The sequence below is a fragment of the Ischnura elegans genome, chromosome 5 (genome assembly GCF_921293095.1).
Source record: "Ischnura elegans chromosome 5, ioIscEleg1.1, whole genome shotgun sequence".
NCBI classification, from domain to species: Eukaryota; Metazoa; Arthropoda; class Insecta; order Odonata; family Coenagrionidae; genus Ischnura; species Ischnura elegans.
In genome coordinates, this window is record NC_060250.1 from 66,974,924 (window position 1) to 66,993,157 (window position 18,234).

Below are 18,234 nucleotides of genomic sequence, written 5' to 3' on the forward strand. Positions count from 1 at the left end.
CAGGGGCCAGAGCCCCTCCAACGAGCGATAGTGAGTATTGTATTATAACCACAATTTATAATTTAGAGCATAATATTTGAGTCGTATAGGGCTGGTTGACTGCAGCCCTCCATCTATCCCGTCCCATGCTTTTATCTCTCCATAGTTCTTCTCTTGCGCCAGTATTTGCAGTCGCAGCTCTTAAAAAGCGCGCAGTCACTCGGCGCAACGGATCCCTTCGCAACCTCTTTTCCCTTCCGCCAGGCACTGAAAGCCTCCTCCCCTTCCTCCCTCGTGATATCCTCCCCCGATCGCTGCTCCCGCATGCATTTCCCAAAGCGCCTCCTTCCTCCCCCGCGTCCTCCCGCCCGCTCCATATTAGCCCTCCGTAGTAATCCTTCGCTCTTATATAAGCGTCCTCCTCTTGCCGCTCTGTTTTGCAACCCGTCTCGCTCGGTCGGCAGCTGCGCCACTGCCCGAATCGCAGGGAGAGAGAAGAAAGGGAGAGAGAAATTGATTCACTCCGAGATTGTGACGATGCGCATTTGATGCCGGCGTTGGTGGTGCGGAGATGTCTCCCCTTGTAGTTTTCTGAGGGGAGGCCCTTTGCGGCCTGGTCTGCGTTATGTCACGCTCTTTAAGTGTCGCAGCCATGGTGTCGGAGGAGGAGGAGATTTGGTGGTCTCCCCTTCTGTCTCAATTGCTTCTTGGTTTTGATTTTAATGCCGCCTTCCTCAGTAAGCGGTGAATATGTTCAAGGTGAGAGTATAAGGCAGGGTGTCCAGCTACCGGGAAAATCGGTAATTGTGCGTGAATATTAGTCCCTAGAATTATACTCGAATTATTCATGAATTTTTGCTCCAACCTGGAATTTCAAAATACTTTATTTCCAATTCATTTCACATACAATTTTGCTATTTCAACACCCAATTTTCTGTGCCTAAAATGTGTTAGCTGCAATTTGAAGTGCAGTAGCGGAGTAGAATTTTTACAGCCGCATCGAAGCATGGAATATCAGACAAGACAAAAAAAATCGAAATTTCTTGGATCAAGTAAGATACAAAAACACGAAGAATAGGATTCCGGGTGACGTCAACATCTACTTATGAGGTCGAAGCTGCTTCTTGGCTTGCATTGAATAAATTTCAATTTTAAAACTATGTATGTCAACTAACCTATTCCTTGTCCTTGAAAGTATTGAAGTAATTTTGGGTGTTTTAAAATTCTTATCTATCGCAGTATTCACGTAAGATTGAACTGGAAATTTGTAAATTTTCCCTGGAAAACCGAGAATTATGCATGATTTTTCTGCCTTGATTGGCTGTACTGTGTACACCCTGAAAAGAGTTATACGTAAAGGTTGGACAAAAATGTACGATTATAATTGTCGGAAACAATTAATATCAAATCGTATTCTCGATACTCGCTCAAAGCTCTAGTTTAATTATGTTCAAATATTAATTGGTACTCTAAGGTGTCTGGGGTAGCCGAGCAAAGACTCAAGTTGGAGGCTTCGAACGAGCTCTTTTATCCTGGTTACTATCCTCAGAAGGAGCCAATATACGTATACTCTGTTGAAAGATGAAAATAATACGTATTAAATAACTTAGGTTATTATAGTTAGAACCTCGACAATTTCCTCACGGCCTCGGGCATAAATTCATTTAGCCTGTGGGAGGGAAGGAGGTCATAGGCCAGACTCCAACCACCAATACTGCACTGCTGAATATGTGTGCAACTGCGTTTCACCGCGAGAGTCACCGTGGAAAACGAAGAGGGCAGTGGCAGATTCGCGGGGGGAGGACACAGGGATTATGATCCCCCATCCCAGATTTTACCAAAATATTTATTAGTTGAATTTTTGTTTTAATTAGTTTTTTGTTTCCTTGTAAAGGGGCAAAAGGAGTGTATATTCAAATGGATGGCTACAATTATTTGAGTATACCGGGACTAGCCACGGTGATAACTTTTACGGAGTCACCAGCAATGCACAAATTGTGCGAAAAATCTACAGAGGAAAAATCATTCGCCTTGACCGGGATTCGAACCCGGATCTCCGGCTGTGGCGCCATGCGCACGACTGGACTGCTAGTCGCATAATATGGGCAGCAGTCCATACCACCTTGTCCGGTATAGTCCACAAATTTCCACAAGGGTGAATGATGCCTCGGTAGTTTAACTGGCTAAAGCACTCGGCCGGAAATCGAGGGTTCCGGGTTCGAATCCCGGTCAAGGCGAATGATTTTTCCTCTGTGGATTTTTCGGATGGCTACACGTTCCAAACGCTTGAAAAGTTTGATTTGCATTTATCGTAGAGCGTAGATCTCCCTGCTGTAAAAACGCCCCTCTCTCCCGGGGGTACTCCATACTCTCCGGACTGAAGTCATGACCCTCCCCCCCCAAAGTTGATGCTGAATCCGTCCCTGCGTGATTTTATGATTACTTTTGGGAACTAGTTATGATAACGGGAAAACTTGGACTAGACTGAATATGGGAACAATCATCGAGATGTATTTTACTGGATCAAAATTTATCACCAAATGTATAGTTGCATAAGATCTTAAACAACCAATTTTTTAGCAAAACAATAAATTTGTAACGCCTATCTGTTGTACAGTCATTAAAATCTTAGTAGTCCTAGTCCATATTATCAGACATTTTCAGCGTGGTTCACTGGTTTAGCCATTGACTTCCCGAAGTTAATATTGTTTCTTTAAAGGATAGATAAAATACATGATCGCCAAAAATGAGTTATTTTCGATTTTATGAGGTAAGAAAATTTGATTGAGAGTCGTTAGCTGGTGTATCATTTTCATGTATGAAATATCTGCATTGATTTAAGAGATCAGCTTCGTTGACGATGTTCTCAGATCACGGACGAGTCATTTTTTTCTCCGAGGAAATCTAAAATCAATAAAATACATTAACTTTTTGGTGGATAATTTCTACCAGCATTGGATTTTTGGGGCTAAGTGAACATGAAAAAAATGCAAATATTGGGATTGAATTACTATTTTAAAGCTTTACGACCACAACCGTGTAATACATTCTGAGTGATAAATACTGCACAGAGCACAGAATGATAAGTTAGAAAAGATCTTGGGTGCTGAGATATTCCAGCTGACCTAATTTTCTTCAAATTTAATGTATATAATTAGGTATAGATGGGAGCCTTAACATCTTCATTAACATCGAGGCATATATATGTATTCAATAAAAAGGTTAAGAAATATTCATTTATCAAATTTAATGTCAACCATATTTTTCTTATTGTCGTCTGTTAAAACAATGATTTTCTCAAGTATTTGGTGTGGTATGTTGTTTCTCATTTTAACTCTTTTCAGCGCATCTTCATCATCCGCGTCTTTTCTCGCATTCATCAGATCTGTATCACTCACACCAGGAATCCAACACTCATGCACGCAGGAATGATTAATACATTTGAAGGTATGTATAATATTTTTTTTTTACAAATCCACGTTTCTTATTTGGATAATTGAGTTTGGAATTATGGCCTTTTTCTTAATGGAAACTGGCTCCTTTAGAACGCCAGTACTATTTGGTAATCTTGCTTTTAAAGTATTTGTTCATCGATTTATACCGCATATTTAGATATTATTTTATATATGTTATTGCCTTAATACTCAGAATCATAACTTTTCATCTTCACTTGCGTGATGCGGTTATAATTCGATTGCTCCTATCCGTTTTTATGCTAGTTTCTCTAATGCTTTGGTCGATTTTTGACGAAACTCGTATTTCAAACAAGTGAAGGAGCACTCACAAATATCTATAATGGCAGAATGTGTGTGGCCTTGTAATTATTGTATTTTTATGTTATGGTGAAATGAAGTCGTTTGCTCGTCTGAGAAAATATCAAAGGGTATTCGAACCAACTATTCCTTCGTGTTTGATGCTTGTTTTTCCCATGATTCGCTAACATTACTCTATTGCCGTTGGTGGCCATTTGGACATCATTATCTGTTTGTTGAGTGTGCTCAGGAAATCTCGGTCAATTCGTATCGAAGTGCGGAGTAATAGGCGCAGTTGTCATTTCTTCATTATTGTGGTCAGATGTCGAATGACCTAGTTGCATTATGTTACGAATTCGGGAAATATAAAAAACATCAAATCATCGAGACAATTGGTGTATCCAAGGTCTCGGTATCAATTGCTCACCCAAGAAAAAGAAACTGCTATGCTCATTCCACCATAGAAGGGTCCTGTGCCTCCTCAACCTTCCTGATAAATGACATGTTATGTAAGTAGATCACTGTCAAATTTAAACAGGCATGCCTAGGAGGAAATTTCATTTCCTGGGAAATGTAATTGATTCACGATTCCTCTTAAACGTTATTGCATTTATGTTTTGAAATAAAAAAAGAAATTTATTTTGATAAATTATGATGCTCAATACCAATTATATATTGCAACTAGCTGACCTGGCAAACTTTTCAAATGACATCACTTTAAAAAATTATGACAATTAAAAAAATAAACATTATCGGTCCCTTAGTACAATGGAGTGAAGGATATTTTTAGTGAGTTCATCTTTGACCAACTGAAACTACTGAATGGTTTACCCACGCGAGAGTATGCCACGTATAATTAATTATCCGTGTGAAAAACACGATGTAGCAAAATCTAAGCCGCCAACAGACATCGTTTGGCGTTGACATTCATTGAATGTCTTTGCGAATGTCAATTTGATTTGAAAATGAAGCCGTTTGAATTCTATCGGCACATCTACCGGAACAATAGGCATTCGTGGGAGTGATACAAGTTCTCCTTAGAACTTCCCATTGAATAAGTACGACAACTTTTTTCATCAATTTTTAATGACTAATCGCGTGCCATTGCACAGCCGTGGTGGGTTCAAATCACGAAGCATATTTAAATGGAGATCCAACCTTGTTCTAAACGGTGCGATGGATGCGAACGGTGACTGGCAAAACAAATAAATTCAAAAACTCAGGTGGCAAATTTAAAGTGTCGCTGGTATCGCAAACTGTATCGATGGAATAGAATGTCAAAATACATAAACAATACTGACGGTCGTCAAGGGAACAGTGAGCCAAAAACGCTAAAAATTCAGCTTTTTTTGGATTTATTTTTCTAAATTCACCGTAAATCACGTGAAAACGAAATTCGATTGCAAGAATAATAATTTGAATTTCTTTTTCTTTCCAATGGTATATATCTCACCTTAATGTAACCATTATCACTAATTTGAATATGCAAAAGAAAAAAGGTCTGCAGCCATTAAAAGCGAACTTTACATGTATTTCTTATGGTAATGACTCAGGGCCCATTCCAGGGCCTCATGGGCCCTGGAAAAGAATGAAAAATAGTTTACAACATATTCTCAGTCCCACTGAACAGACACAAAAATTTTATAGGAATACCGCCGTTTCGGAGGAGTTTGGAAACAACAATGCGTGACACGAGAATTTTATATATATTAGATAAACGTATAAAATGCCATGTGGGAATAGTTGAGACGGGTTTTCTTAATAAAGGGATAAATATTGTAATTAGTATTTATGCATATATTGTGTCCTTGCTACAGAAATCAAAGGAGGAAATTTAAAGATTTTTTGAACCTTTTAAAATATGTAATTACATTCTCCCACAATTTAAAGCTGCTAATATTTATGTCTCTCAATGATATTTGTTATCATAGGAGGTTTAATTTGTTTAGAGGAAATCCCGATGGATTGATTTATAAAATAAAGATACAGAAATTACTGAAAACGATCGGTTGAGTGGAGCTCTCCGTAATCACAGGTTGCTTTCCAGAAAATTTCCTAACTTATTTTGAATACAGCCTACTTATAAGTATGGAACGCTGCAGGGGTCATTGGGAACTAATGCCTTGAGGACCAACTCCCTCTTGGATCCGATCGAGGCTTGGGTGGCACCTTTGATGCGTGGATTTGGTATTCGTGTGTCAAGCGTAGTTTTATCTCTGAGCAGCCTGCTCTACACGTGGAGGGCTCTCGTCTTCCTGCCACGTAGCGCACCTCGGTCAAGAGTCGCAAGTCGCCGGAGACGGTCAAGGTGTCTGGCCTTCGTTCGGCCACGTCAATGCCCTTCTTCGCGTCCTCGTGGGAGCTGCCTGTGCCACTCTCTGACCTTTTCGCGAGTATAAATCTAGTAGAATACAGTGCAATACCCGTTGAGGTGGAAGTCTAAATAAAAAATTAAACGAATTAAGGAGGTCCTCAAAGGAGCTTTTTAAAGCACCAGTGTTAAAGTTTTTCGTGATTCTACCTTTACGTATGTATTAAAAGTTTTTTTAATGAATATTTGTTGTTGTTCAAAGATACAAAATATTAAGATTGTTTTCCGAAAGTGATCCAATCAACAGGTCGCCAACGCCTCTGGGGTCACCTGAAACTCCAAACTTTGCATCTATGATATTTTAAAATGCTTGAGGAGCAATAAAAATATATTAATGATCAATTATAAAATTAAGCTTCTTTTTATCTTCCAAAATTTTCAAGAGTTCTCAAGTATGGATGCTCTCAGGATGCTGCGTAAAAATCAAATCTATTTGTTCTGTTACCCATATGTATTATGTTTATTTGATATAAATAATTAAAATTTAAAATTAAAGTAACCATATTTAAAAGGATTTTGATTTTTAACTAAATCATATTTTTAATATGCAAAAAATTTGGCTTGAAAAAGTTCAGTTCTTTTTGACAAGTGTTAATATTCTATTTAAACAATTATTTTTAGAAAATATTGGTATTTTAAAACCATTTGTTATGCGTTAGTGTCATCAACAAGCTGGGTCTTTCTGTGAATGTTTTATTGAGCAAAGGGCACTCAACCATGGGCATTTGGTGGGACATCAAAGGAAAGTGTTCATATCCAATTTTTTAGAGTTATTTATTGTGTAATGCCTGTAGGTGTTTAAAAACGAAATCATTAAAAATTCTATTTCTAGTTAACTACAAAGGAGTTGTAAAGTTATGAAAGCATGGGACATATAATTTTTACAAATTCTTATTTTTATCATTCGTGAAAATACCTTTACATTTATCCGTTTCGTCCGCGCAATATTTCAGCGTTTAAATCTTACCTAGCTGCCGGAATTAATTTTCTTAGTGTAAGCAGTTGCCTCCCTTTTCCACATTTCGTAATATGCAGTTGGAATGGAAAGCAATTTTACAGGTTTAATAAATCTTTTTCACCTGTTTTAATTACGATACGTTAAAGTGGGAACATTTTTCGCACCTTTGTTCACCTTTTAATGTGATAGTAACCGTGTAAAAAACACGTGATCACAAGCGCATGAGGTGTTTTTTGTGTAATTCCAATGTGGATGTCGTAGAAAGGCTTGGCGACTTTTTGGCGCCTTGGGGAATTCACCTCGAGCAGATGGCGACGGGGAATGAAAGATGTAGTAGATACATCTTACGGACGCAGTTAGTATGCTCCTCGAAAAAAACTCTGGAATGGACATGTATTACTCTTACATCTATCTGCTACTGAGAATAGTCAGGCCTGGAATGCCATAGAATTGAGCCATTATCCTAGCCGACACCCCATAAAAATATTTTTCGCTTTGTCATTATCATTAGTGGTCTAAAATATGTCTACAAAATAACAGTGGGGACTTAATGACTGATTAAAATTTTTGAAATTCTAACCATGTTCTTAACACCTCATTATTGTTTATGCAGTTAATTAGTGGCTCATTTTATTACAACTTACAACCGAAGCTTTTATTATGAGAAATAAAATGTGTGAGTTTTTAGCGGAATTTCTCCAGTCTTTTTTCTTCCTCAGGAAACCTTTATATTACATAACTATGAATTCGCACCTAATGAATGAAATGTGCTGCTGATTTTTTTGCTTATTTTTCCATTGAGTCAACCTATTAGTGAGCATAGGTTTCAAATTTCTTGTCAATGCTAGGGCCATTGTTGCTAGGCGATAGCTGGTTCCTAAGGACCCAACACAGTGAATCATGTCTTGAGCGCCCACCGAGCGCGTTGAAGTAAATTGGGCGCTTAGGGAGGTGACCGCTTTATTGAGGCGAGAGATATTTGGTTTACTGGAATTAGTTGTGATTAAATGAGCCATTAGTTAATTTTTATCCAATTATGCCGTCATATATGGTTAAAATTTCAAAAAAATGTATCCACGTTTGCCACCCTCGGTGGTGGTGGGGTAAAGTGCGAGACTACCTGGGTAGGTTGCCCCCATCCGGGGCCTGGTTATTTCTGCACGTGTAATCGTTAAAATTAGTCGAAAATCCTAATGTAAAAGGCCAAATATGCTGTTTTCGGTGGCATGGGAATAAATAAATAAAATACATTTTCCTGGGGTATGAATGGTTGCAGACCACGGAGGGGTGATGTAATTTTTTTAAATTCGAGCTCTTCAAAACAATCTTAAGACGCTCTCTATAAGATTGAGTATCTCGATTAGAAAGAAGAAATTCGCAAGCGCTATTCGCCGACATTTAGCATAAATTTGGGTGAATTGAGAAAACGCATGAAAACTTCCTAAATAAATATATGTACTCATTTATTCGTAACATTTTTAGCCATTTACAGTCATTTATGTGGTATGGACCGGAAGTTTTTGTCGTATTATGAAAATTAAACGTCAATTGTAGTCTAGTAAATGAATCTACTATAAAAATTTAACCCTGAGTACTTAGCTACCTGCAGATTAATGCAGATGGAGGATTACTTGTTTCAGAATGGGGCATAATAATTGAGTGGGCGCCCCCGCTTTGATCTGCCCGTGGAAACCGCCTAGAAACCGTCTTAATGATACCCAGCTAACCACCTCCTGTGATTGACGGAGGTTGAAAATTTTTACCCGGGATGCACCAAAATATAGTGTGGTACTGCCATAAGAACTTACGCGCATAAGAGGCAGTGGGAAAATTAGAGGGCCCTAGATGAATAAAGCCAACGGACGTTCCTAACAACAATCCTCGCAACGTGGGGTACCTCAGGGAAAGGAGCTGACGCCGCTATTCTGAAAATTTTGTATCAAACCCCTGTGGATTACTACGGGGTGAGCTCTGCCGTCACATATCCTAATCACCCCTCGGGCTGAATCAGTGAGTGAGTGAATAAACTTCTCCCGGGTTTGCGCGCGGGTGAGAAATGTTAAGGCAGCCAATTACAGTCTGCCTACCTTAATATTTCTGACCCGCGTGCAAACTCGGGAGAAGTTCATTCATTCCATTAGCCAGGAAAGTGTGAAATCGTACAGTGAGTGAGTGATACGCGGTAGGAGTCACCTCAAACCATGCTTGCATCACTCATTCCGCAAACTCTGCTCTGCATCCGTGATAATCCGCTTGCAAATTGGTTCATCTACATCTCTCTCACCCTCTCTCTTTCAATTCTTAGGGATTAGATGGAAGATGGGACTTTTTAGTCTGCCCTGCATCCCGGATAAATATTGAAAATTGAAAAATTTCACTTACAAATTGGTTCATCTAGATCCTTCTCACCATATCTCTTTTAATTATGGTGGGAAACACCCCTACGGTTTACTCAGGGGTGAGCTCTGCTCTCACGCATCCGAATCAACCCTCGGGTCGAGTCAGTACTCAGCTCTGCATATCCCTAATAATCCTCTTGCAAATTGTTTCATCTAGATTCCCCTCACTCTCTTCTAATTCCGGTGTGGGTGTAGTGGGAGTCCTCGGGTTGACGCTCTGGAAAATTCGAAGCGCGTGGGCGCCCTTTGCGTTGGGGGGCGGGCGGGCGTTACGTAAACCCCACCACGGGCGAGCGGTGAACCTGCCGCCCCGAGGCGATCCCGACTCTCCTCTCGTTGTGAGGGGGAGAGGCACGCTTTCAATGCCAAGCGAACTCCGTTCCCCGTCCCTTCCTCATGAGATACAAAGCTTGCCGATCGAGTCTAGTCACGAAACGGTACCCGGCACCTCCCGCGTGAGTCTAGTTTCATAAACGGACAGTCGACTATTCGTGAAAGAAATGTTGAGTGAAAAAATAAATTCAAGCGTACTGAGTCTACAGAGATGGTTCAGGAGGAATCTGCAATACTTGAGGAGGAGGTAGGGGAGACATTTTTGTTTGATGCTTTCGCAGCGCTGGATTGCATTTTTCTCCATTGCTTTTCGGGTTAGCTGCGTCGAATTTGAGTTTTGATGACGTTTCGTGGCCATGTTCAGACCCAAGGTGCGTATATTAAGAGGTGATCTCAGCTGAACCGGCCGTGCGGGCGTGACGTCACGGAGTTCCAAACGTAGACGTATGCCAGGGAATAACAAGCAGGAACCTGGTTGTGATATCGCCTTTCCGCATCAAAGTCTTATGAGTTACAACATAAATATCGTTATTAGCCATCAGATTACGTTGTATACTCTTTCGGAATGACCTTCTCTTCTAGCCACCTTGGCTCAGATCTGATCTGAAGACGTGACCAGCTTAGGCCACGAAATGTTATCAGAACTCAACTTCGACGCATCTAACCCGAAAAGCAATGGAGAGAAATGTAGGGGAGACAATTTTAAGCATTTTTTGTTCATAAACATGGGGTCGCAACTCCTTAGCTACTGAGCTTTGGCAGCGCAAATATATTAACATGTATGCACTTTGAAGTTTCCATGAAAACAGTTTTTCTTGGTTATGGCCTTTTCGACATTTTATTTAATACTTTAGATTTTTAAGGACCTTTAATAGTTAAGTTTGAACGAAAATGTGCGATTATAATTGTATGTAACAATTAATCTCTGAGCTTAATTAAACGAGAGCTTTGAGCGAGTATCAGCAATATGATTGCGCGTTATCATCCATTTTGAGATTCTGAAACACCTGGTATTTTTCTGTACATGGATGCAGAAGCGCTTCGTCGTGCTGCAGCTTCATCAATGGATGGTTGTAACATGTAATATAAAAATACCTTTATTTGCTGACGTCATCTGTCGCAAAATTTGTGAAGGCTGACTGTAAAATCATTTCATTGCACCTACACATCGTTCATGCGTGGAGCCAAGAGTTAGACCGCAACTAAATGTCAGTGAATACGCGACAGTATATTTCTTGCGTAGGGTGTCAATCGTCCAGGCATATATTTTGCATGGAGTTTAATCAAGGCGTCAGATGAAACAGATATTTGGTCTCTTCTATAAATTCAAACTTATTTTTAGGAAATAAATATGAGAAACAGCCCCAAAGCAGCTAGGATTTATAAGACGTGTTTTATTTCAGGATTCCTATTTTACATTATTGGTGTTCGTCTTTTTTGTCTTAGTTGGGTGATCCACGAACGAATGTGAAGAAAATAATTAGGAAAAATCGAATAAACTTATTTGTACTCGATATTTGTATTTTCCTTTCGATATAAATGGATTAACAAAGAAAATTTTGTAATCTGATTGTTATAAAATTTTCTTAAACGACTGAAAGAAAGCATATTTTTCACATTATCATGAATGATGAGTATTCTCTACCTACAAATCGGTCAATACATCATAATACCTACCTACATAAAGCCTACAATACGGTCAATATAAAGGCGAGGAAATAATTTTCTATTGATAAAACCAACCATAGTAAAGTTGCATATTACTGAGACACTGGCTTACAAGGATTTAGTCGAGCATCATATTATATAAAAAATAAAAATGTATGTAAGCTTTATTCTTCTGTCTAACACAATACATCTTCTTACTCAGTAATGTGTGAGGAAATAGGTCCTCTCATGGATATTTTGTTTTGGGGTTGACCATCCATCCAAGTACAAGTTAGGCAGACGTATACGCTCACAAAATTTTTACTTCTACGCCTCTCTCACAAATGGAGAAAGAATTTGTCGAAGTAGTGACAGAAAAAAAAATTAACAACGCACATAAATGAAAATTGGTGCAAAAGTAAACAGTATAATCATTTCATAATATTCGATAATAAGACTTAAACATATGCCTTGTGCCTTCCATTTTTTTTTAATTAATTTTTTGCTTATGCATTTTTGAGTTAAAGCGATTGTAGGTAAGTATAAAACCTGGGTCAACCTAAGTTGGCACCTTTTACACATATTTTGATATTATCCACCCTTTGGCACATATGTTGTTATTAAGACAATTACTTCCTATTATACTTGATAGGCCCTTTATATTTTCTCATTTACTGCGTAACAGCAAAATATGTTATTGATTGCCGATTGGCATTAATGGGCTATCGAATGTAAAAAGTATTATATACTAGAAGGTGGAATGTTAAATCCATCACTAAATAAATTATGATATATATCCGATTACAGCCACATATGATACTGAAATATTTATCATCCACAATCATTGAAAGAGATAACTAGACTTTGAAGTAATGATTGAGAGTTTGGAATGGCATATTAGAGGTGAATACTTCGGGAGCAATGAACGAAGGTATGAAAAATTCAAATATATACCGAAGTTGCGTCGCCTAGACGATCATAATTTAACTGGTATCCCCCGTCGGGTTCCCTCGGGTTTAGTCCTGTGGTTACGTGATTACGATAGAAGACAGGCAATGATTCTCTTCCTTATTGCACATTCATCTTCATGGAGGGTCATTACTTGAACTGGGGGCAAGTCGCACCACACAAACTAATTGGAGATTTCGGATGCAATAACACTTCGCGTGAAGAATCTTACGTTAGGACTTCTTTGTTAGTTACAATGCGTGTTTTACGGGATCTCACCTGGAACTTCTCATATAGAATATCAAAGCAATCATTGCGCTTAATTTAATGGGTAGCACCTGGCTATTTCAAAAATTTGAATGAAAACATTGTGCAACATTAAAAACAGTATTTGAAACATTTTTCGACGAACAGGTTAAAAACTTGCTGAATTTCTTATTTATGAAGTAGAGTCGCTCTTAAGGTAATTTTAGGCTTTATTCATGTGGCGCAAACAATACGATCTCAATGTCACGAAAGTATTGTAATGCCAATGTATCACCCAACTTTCTCGGCCAACGGTTCCGGTGAAATTTTGGATTTCCCACTGAAATAGTTTTTAATGTTCTGTGCTGGGTACCTGAAAAAGAATAATGAACTGTTATCAATTATAATCGAAATCTTACCACTTAATTTAGGAAACTACTATCATGGATTATTTAAAAATATGTAGTTAATTATTTAACTAATACTTGATAGATCATTCGCAAAATTGTTAATGCTGTTACCGCGTTATGGATGGCAGCAGCACGAGGAGTATTGATGTTAACACACTCACACTCAATGCTGAAAAATAGGGATGTGCGAGTAGTAATTTTAGATTTCGAGTCGAGTATCGAGTCGTGTTGAAAACTACTCACGAGTATCGAGTCGAGTCGAGAATGGCAACCATAGGAAGTATTTTTTATTAGTTCAAGAAGGAAACTAAACTCAGCAAAGGAATACACGAAATCGGGCGTGCGTGGTACTCAAAAAGGCTAAAAGATTTCCAAGGACTCTAAAAGACTAAAAGAAAGAAAAAAAGGCACCACTTGTGATGTCGAATTCCGGGAAAAACCGACATTGTCCACTTAAACCTAAAAATTGCATTTTGTCCATAGAAATCCTAACAATTTTTACGTTTTCTCTCGGGGAATGAGTAAAGAAAGCATGGTAGTAAAAAAGTATCGCATAAGAAAGTATGAGCGATGCAGCGGTCCACTCCGATTACTCTGCCGCGCCGGGTCGTAAGACCGTCGGCCGCCGCTGCTGACGTAAAGGCATTCGGCGCCCTCGTGGACTACTATAGTGGTTGACTGCTACGTATAAAAAAGCTGAAACTCCTAGCTTAAGGGATTACTACGACTTATCGACTTTAAAAACGATATTATTACATGAGTTTCATGATAGCGCTTCCTGTCAGCAGATTTCTGAACTTACTAGCCTCTACAGCTCTGTAACCGAAACTACTCGACTCGACATTCATAGTACTACTCGAACCACTCGAGTCGAGTACCAATTACTTGACTCGAGTAAAACTCGTACATCCCTGCTGTAAAATTATCAAAACACACCGTCGCGTGGAACTAATATTTTGTGAAAATATTATATGCAATGTGGAGGCAAATATTCTGATATAAGCAAGCGACGCGTGTCCAATCACTGCGAAAGACACACTAGACACGGGGCACAATTGCAGGGTCTAGTAGAAGACGTGGAGAAAACTGGCGGATTAAGATGCACTAGGGGACCGATGCGTTTAATTAAAGGCATCCGCGTCCTAGGCTTGCTAGGGATACCTTGAATTCAATGCATCCGCATTGGGTATTTAATGGGTAGATAATATAAAAATTTTAGTTCGCAATTAAAATTTAATGCCATCCATTCCGACGCGGACCAACTATGCCTAGAAGCGTTATTCTTGTGATCCCAACGGCTGCTTCTCTCGTAATGGCTCTTAAGAGCGATAGGGTGGGGTGTGATTCTGCTGTCTAACTTAATGAAAAGGCATGTTCTGCCGGTATTTTCAGACTTGATAGAGAATGCTTGGTTGTCGTCCCGATATAAATCTTCAATGCCGTTCATCAGACTGCCTTTCAAAAAATATTATTATTGATGGATGAATAATGAGCGGAGAGCTCTTAATCATTTCGGTGTTGGGGCTATTACACTTCCTCACGCGAGGAACATTTCAGCCGTTTTAGCATTCTTTAACATTCCACGCCAGCGTTTCCCATAATTACCTAAGGGATAAATTCCCTATGTAGCCTTTGAGTCGAGTGGAGGTATAATTAGCTGGTAATAGAAGAAAAATTATATAAACCAGAAAATCCATTTGGTAATTACGAGTTTTGGGAGCGAATCAGTTTTTATTCTTAATGATTATCACTTCCGTATTCCCTAAATTTTCATTTTTTTGTCGATTAGTCGTATCAATGTGTTCATAATGGAAAGACATTGTGATTTTTTAAATTCATCCGTCTTGTAGGCATTGGAGTTTTCAGTATCGATAGTAAATTTTAGGTTATTTTTTGTTTTCGTAGAAGCCTTTTCATATAGGTTTTCAATTACACTGGATAGTGTTCATTTTATGATTATATGAGCCGTCGTATGAAATAGTTTCAAACATCACGAGGTGGAAATGCGATATGCACATGATAAAATGTAAAAATTATCTCAAACCTACCTTAATCGGTAGACTACATTAATTAAATACATCTCCGTTTAATAAGAAAGTGATAACTTCGCTTTTATTTAATAGTTGTTGGTGTTTTGAAAGGTGCTTCTCGTTATTCTTTCAATCTCTCTCATAGAATATCATATCCTAAATATCATCACCAAATGCACTTAAATCTCTGAGGCTGTTTTTGAATAACGGCTACATTATATTTTCGTAGCGAAGTGAAGTTGTTATAAAGGGAGTACCTAGCCCTTGATAGGCACCTTACCATAGAAAGATTTAGGGAGGGCACGGGGGCACGTTTAAGAATAGATGCTTAACGCTGAAAAAACGACAAGATTTTTAATATGGTCCCGTTCTCTTTAGTGCTGTTTTGCTTTTTATTACGGAGAATGGAGGCGAAGAATATAGTTCATACAGTAATTATCGTATGTTGTTCTAAATCCCAAATATGAGAGGACCGTTTTACTTTCACGCTCATTTGCCCCCCTAGAAAAAATCCTGTATCCATCCTTACACCTTACCACAAAAATAAATATCATAGCTACATTTCAGCCGTTAGTAATGGTTACGAATTCAGATTATGCTGGGAGGAAAATCCCCTTGAGATGGAGTAATTGAAAAAACTTGCTCCTCCTTCTTAAATATTCTTTCCTCTGACATTTCTAATCTTCTGGTTCAGACCGCTTTCCTTTAAATCAACGCGTCAGTAGATTATAAATGGCCGAAGGGAGTGGTTTTCCGTCGCTGAATCGTATCCCATTGGAGAGATCTGAAGGCCTTCCTAGTGGTTCGTTGAGATTTTAAATTGAATATTACTCTTTTATGCAAAGGCCAGAATAATTCAATCACTTCTCCCGCGTGAGGAGCTTCCCTTGAGCATAAATTGTCGCATTATAAACGTTGGATCTTGTTCGCAATTTTGAACGTCTCCGTTGGTGTTTTGCGAAAAACCTGAGGCTTAGCCGATAGCAAGAAATAGTCTTTAGAGGGTCACAACTTTAAAAGATTAGCCGAAATGCGTTAAGTCAAATGGTTTATGTTAAACGGATCTTAATTATAAATTATGTTAATGATCAAAGTGATGAATGCGAAAATAATTTGAATTTACTCAATATTCACATGCTATCTGCGCGTAAGAAAGAAATTGGAATAATTTTCTTAAACTTATTGCTAAATAATCACAATAAGTGTTACTACCTATTATATTTAGTTAAGCTAAGGTTTCCTCGAGTTCTGTCTAGATCTCACCACCTTTTTCGCATTCTTCATGTCGGAACGAATTGCATGTGTCACCTACCGATTTTAGAATAATGAGAGTTTTCAACAGACTTGATGAATAAACAGGTATTTTTTATTTATCAAAAATATGTTAAATGCATTTGTACATCAAAATGTCTAATCTATGTTTTCTCTTATGAAACTATACTTATTGTAATGATTTGGAAAAGGACATTGGTCCGTATAATAAATATTATTATTATGCTACAGTATGAAGCAAATTTTTAGTAGTTAGATTCTTGCATATGTTTCCAATTGACATAAATGTGAATCTCAGGAATTTCTGTGTTTGAGCGTTTAGATTTTGTATAATTTTTTCTTGGAAATTAACTCCTATTTTTCTACCGCTTGCCTCGTCATAATTTCGGTAAATTCGCTTCAGCGATAAATTATGTAGGGGAAAGAAACATGAATTTTGCTGGGCCTTTTGTCAACTGAGGCGTCTTTATTAAATTTCACGTTACGTGAAATACTGTTTCAATCACGTTTCACGTTACGAATAAATGGCTTATGCTCCAAAATGCATCACGTCTTCGTTGCACATGGTTATCCATCATATTCTAGCACTTATATTAATCGATTGCCGAGCTCATGCGTGAAATTGGCGAAGTCTTCTCATTTGATTACAATAATTGTTGATTCATTAAGTGTTTTTGCTATTAGTGCTCCTAATTTCGTGATTTACTTTAAAACTGTATTTCGACAGCTTTTTTTCCAGCATAGTTTTGTACATTTTATTGAAATGACAATCAAAAATATTTTGAGTTCCTTTGGTTAAAGTCAGGTGGAAAATAATCGGCTGTTATTTCTAAATTTACATAATTTGTAAAGAAATATTTAGAGGTAATATCAGATAAAAAGCATAAGGTATGAGAAAGACAGTTAGCTCTTAAAACATCACAAAAGAAGCTTTAGTCGGGAAATGTTCATAATTATTGCAATTGCAAAAAGAAATCTTCTGGAAATCTTATCTGGAGTTATTTTCCTCCTTTATAAATATATTATTCTTCTAAAAATTATTCCGTGGATTAGAATCTTAAGATCACGCAAGACTCTTGTTGGAATGATTTTAAGTTTTTTGCTTTGCATCTTTTCGATGAAAAAAGATAGCGCTTAGAGTATGTTGGTGGAGATTATATGGAGGCGTTCGCCTTTGATCGGCCGAGGCAAATTCAGCTTAAATAATCTTAATTAGAATCGTGGTCGACCGAGGCATTTGGGATCAGCTGTGTTGTGCGCATAATTCAACTTCAAATTTTCCTCGGTTATTGCAGAGCGCGTCCTGGATAATGACCTCTTGATTATAAAATCACGCTGAGCTCAACTCTCTCGTTAGACCCTAAACCCCCTGAATTGTTGTTGAAGGTGACGCTTAGAACAACCTTGACTTCTTTTGTAGAGTAACTTGTGGCTTATGAATTATCTCAGCTGCTAAATTCCGCGTTTTCGAGAGAGACTCAATTTCATATGTTCGACGTGATTGTCATTGTTGTTATTGCTCCGTACCATAAAGTTGTGCATGAGGCTGTGGAAGAGCGTCAAGATGGAGTACTAAAGCCAATTATAAGATTTAGATTTGGTGTACCCCGTTTACATTGTGGCTCGATTTAGGGTCTGCGTTTGCGAAAAAAGTTATCGTATGTTCGTATCATTTCAAAATGTACGAAATTTGTAAATACTTTGGAAGGATGATTTTTTGCTCTGCACCTTTTAGATGTAGAGAAAAAAATGGCTAAAATACTTTTCTTTGCATCTAAAAGGTGTTTTACAAATCTATGCTGTGATACTTGGTATGTAATAAGTGTTTCCTGTCATGCGATGCACTCGCAATAACTTTGCTTTATGAACTACTTTAGAAATGTATTTCT

The 18,234-nt window shown here is 38.1% G+C and overlaps 1 long non-coding RNA gene across 1 annotated transcript in view; it reads left to right on the forward strand.

The window, feature by feature from the left end:
* The first annotated feature begins 3,330 nt into the window (after nucleotides 1-3,330).
* Nucleotides 3,331-18,234, forward strand: part of LOC124159837 — a 37,597-nt gene continuing 22,693 nt past the window's right edge. The window contains exon 1 of the long non-coding RNA XR_006865024.1: nucleotides 3,331-3,426. This is a non-coding gene — a long non-coding RNA (uncharacterized LOC124159837). The remainder of the gene's footprint in view (nucleotides 3,427-18,234) is intronic.